The 4266-nt window shown below is 34.5% G+C and overlaps 1 non-coding gene across 1 annotated transcript; it reads right to left on the bottom strand.

Annotated features, from left to right (window-relative positions):
* Positions 1–2503: 2503 nt before the first annotated feature.
* LOC147829638 (U6 spliceosomal RNA) lies at positions 2504–2610 on the bottom strand. Its single transcript, XR_015448811.1, has one exon. It is a non-coding gene; the product is annotated as a U6 spliceosomal RNA (small nuclear RNA).
* Between the last annotated feature and the right edge of the window lie 1656 nt (positions 2611–4266).

Genomic DNA, 4266 nt, shown 5'->3' on the forward strand with positions numbered 1-4266 from the left:
AAACACAGGTTATTCAAATTTCTATTTGTAAGATTGAGTTTCATTATTAAAGTCTAAACAATTATACAATAAATAAATTAACACATTTTATAACCTTTAAAGGTCAAAATGATGGAATATTTGCTTACAATTTTTTGCTACTTAATATTTTTAATATGAAGACTTATCAAAAATAAAATCAAGTACAATAAGCAAAGTTTCTTTGAAATTCATGTAATATTAATGAGACCTTATGAAATACCTATAAAGTAGAATTTATATTATTATAGTAGAACCTAACATTATATTTTTATAGTAGTACACTATAGTAAAAATAATAAAAACTAACTTTTCCCATTATTGTCTACTTTAAGCAAGGAAAACACAGCAGAACTTCATAAAATATTTTTGTAACTCAGAGTGTTTCCTTTTGTATATTATTCAAATTTTCATTAGCACATCTTTCACTTTTTTGGGTGTTGTGTCAGAATTTTAAAAATAGAAAATAAATTCCTTAGTGGGCATAATTAGGATTCAAGCTTGTTAAACTTGCTAGAGATATATTTAGTTATGTAAATTGTATGAAACTAACAAGAAGAAGGAATATATGCATAAGTTTTCACACAACAAACTAATTTGGCTTACTCAGTTTAGATATTTCTTTTCTTGTTCATAATGCACATTGAAAGCTACAGAGTGTTAGTTCATATTACTTGTTGAAGATCAAGGCAAAAGTAAGGAAATAATCATAAAAATACTCTATAGGATGTAAAATGGCCCAGAAAATATCTTTTTATAGTATTATACCAAAGTATTTTAATGACAGATATATTAGATTTTTGAAATATTTTTATATTGACACTCTTATTACCTTTATCCATTCATAAGCCTTTTTTTTTCATTCATAAGCTTTTATTTGTATTTGTAGTAAAGTCTGTGAAGTTCAAATTGTCTCTTTGCTATGGCTGAGACCAATATTATGAGATATACAAGGAAAAAATAGTCGTAAATGTGAGCCATATGTCGTATTAGAAAGATAAATCCAAATGTGGAAAACAGCAAAGTATTTTAAATGTATATGGAAAACCATAGGGTAGTGATATGTTGGAATAATTTGTGTTGGATTTCTGGTATCTTGACTATTACATGTCTAGTGGCTAGTTAGAGTTCTATGTGCCTCATTTATCTGATGTCAAAGTCTTTTTCCTTGTTTGGGGAGTTTTTGGATATTACTTCTGTGAATAGTTTATTTATGTCTTTTGCATTATCTCCTAATCCTTCATTGACTCCAATCAATCTTAAGTTATTCTTTTTTGCATCATCTAGCAGCTGTTGGATTGATTTCTTATGGTCCTGTGCTATTTTTAAGAAATCTTTCTCTTCATGTTTGCTAATTGCAATCTTGTCTTCTATATCTGAAATTCTATCCTCACATTCACTTATTCTGCTTTGGATACTTATTCTGCTTTGGATACACTGCTTTGGAATTTTTAATCTCTTGGATATCTGCTTGGATGTGTTTCATATATTTTATTTCTTTCCTATGCTGGGAGTTCATGGCTTCCATCATTTTCTTCATCTCCTCTTTTTTTTTTTTTTTTAACCTGTATCTGTTCTAGTTACTAGTCATGTTTTTCATTATGGTCACTATCTCTGTAGTTAGCGGAGAAATTATTTCTGATTTGATTTTTTCCAAAACTTCGTTCATCTGTTTTGTTACTTCCATTGTTATCACTTCAGGGAGTCCAGGTGGTTGACTTTTAGATTGTACTGTTGTACCCAGAGAGAAAGAACCAACCAGAGACTGATATTAAATCCACACAGGAGTTTATTACCAGCCGGGACCTAGCCAAGCATTGGACTCGAGCCCCGACTGGGGGAGATTAACATATTTTAAGCACCTTTGAGGCCAGCAGTTTCTAGGCCCCCCTATGGGATAGAACTAGCAAAGCAAGCAAAAGATACAGGAGTGGAACATCCTGTCTTTAGAACATTTGTAAAACAATAGTTGATTAATTGTTGTTTCTAAGAGACTCTCTAAGGGGAGGAGATTTCTAAGCTTCCTCCTTTTGAGTTCATCTAAAGGGCAGGCAGGTGGGTCTTTCAGCAGCAATGTGGAGTCTGTCTTGCTAACTAGGGTCCTTCAGTACCACCTCGTTTCCCCTTGGGTTTGCCTTTGGTGAGCTGGAAGTCTGGGTTTGAATCTTGTTTAAGAGTCTCATTTCTGTTTTTTTGTTGTTGATGTTTTTGGTTTAATTCCTGGGCTGATGCTTGTAGATTGTTTATGGCAAGTATCTTTATTGCTGGTATTTAGAACCCTTGGGAGATGACTACTTCTCAGAAGTAACTTCCAGGTATAGCAGGATTTTGGGTTTTGAGTCTGTTGCAAGATTCTACTTCTTCAGTTTATTGGAGATGAGAAGTTGCTGCCTACTCGGCCTAACCCCTGGTTCTTTGACACTGGTCTATAGTATTTTTAATGACCCTTAGGCAATCTCAGTCTTGGTGTACAAGGAAGACCAAAAAACTTATGGAATGCTTCATGAATTTGTGTGTCATCCTTGCTCAGGGGTCATGCTAATTTTCTATGTATCATTCCAATTTTAGTGTATGTGCTGCCAAAGTGAGAACATGTTGAAATAATTTAAATAGTTGAATAATATAGAGTTTGAGACCTGCTCTGAGTGGCCTAACTTCTAGAGAATATGCTTTAAAAATCTTTGGGAATAATTTCCAAAATATGAACTGATGACTAAAATCCTCCCTAAATTATCTTTTAGTGAGATTAAGGTATTCTTGCCCATCTTAGACTAGAAATTACAGTTATTTTTCTAGTTTTAATAGGCTGCTCTCCTGAAAAAATATCTCAGGTTTTCTTTTCTCAAACAACCCCCATACTCACACTGACCAGAATCCACAGACATCATCAGACTCTGTAACACATGGAAGGAAATTATTTACAAATGCTGGACAGAGAAGAGCTGTCATATTTCTCCTGAGCAAAAAATGAAATAAAAAATTTTCTTCCAATCACCAAGCTTGGTATTAGTTATGTTGGGCTTTTCATTCTTTGGGTTGTTCTTGGATGGAGATCTGCATAGTTCACAGAAACCTTGTGGAACACTGTTGCAGTTGTGTGGTACATATGACAGTGCTGTCTCTCAGGGCTCTGCTCCTCTTGGTCCCTGTGGGAGGCCTGCCATTGAGACACTGGTCTGAAGAACTTGCCACTTTCTCCTCCTGCTAGATATGCAGATTAGGCTTTTTGCCTCTTCTCCCAATCTTCAGAAGCCTTTCCTTCTCACAGAGTCGAGTTTTATGGCCTCTAAAGTGTTAGACTTTCAAGATCGAAAGTTTGATTAGTTCCCTAGTGCTTAAGGAAAGCTCAAACCTCACTATGTCATTTTAATCCTGAGGTAGTATTTTTCTAATTTTACAAGTGAGATTGTGGCTTAGAAAAATGATCAAAAATTGTGTGAGTCTACATGAATAGTAAATACAGGGCATAGAATTTGCAAATAGGCATGTAATATGTGCTGGATGATAATTTAAAGTTGAATAGTATACAGCTATGTCTTCAAGGAGATTGGTGTTTAGAGGGAAGCATGACAACAGATGGGCAGATGAATGAATGCCTCTCCTTGCAGTGGACATGCAGGTATGTAATCATACCAGAACATAGCAAAAAATCATAGGAAGGCATGGATAATTTGACATGGAGCTGCTCCAGAAAGGCTTCTAAGAGGAATCAACAGTTGAGATAATTGACAAGAGTTCAAACTTCCAAAAGAACAGCACGTTGGGTACTTTCGTATCTTTTCTTCTTCTAATCACTTCCCAGTCCCACACTGAACTCCAGTACTTCTTGTTTTCCCTTAGCACACTGATTTTCCTCTCGAAAGATTCTTCATTTCCTACTGAATTTATTTTTAGTCACTCACAGTCACTAATCCGTTTCAGTTTTGGAGTAGCTTTTACTGAATGGATTTTCCATACATACTGAATTTATTATATACACTTTAACTATTGAATAAAATTCAATTTTTAATGCTATTTGTGCTTGCTAACTTTTTGTTCTGAGCCTTTACAATAGTGTCAACTGTCATAAGGGAAATGAAAGAAGAAAAGAGGAGAAAATGAGAAAAGTGAGCCAAAGGAAGACAGAAGAGGAGAGAATAGAGAGAGAGTGGAGGAGAGAGGAGAAAGAAAAAAAGCAAATGCTTTTTGCTGAATGTAAGCAGCAGTATACTTTCACATGCCTTCGAATCTTCTGTAACTGAAAAGAAA

This window comes from Heterocephalus glaber, unplaced genomic scaffold (assembly GCF_053883595.1).
Source record: "Heterocephalus glaber isolate CG9 unplaced genomic scaffold, H.glaber_assembly_v1.0 deba00000546, whole genome shotgun sequence".
NCBI classification, from domain to species: Eukaryota; Metazoa; Chordata; class Mammalia; order Rodentia; family Bathyergidae; genus Heterocephalus; species Heterocephalus glaber.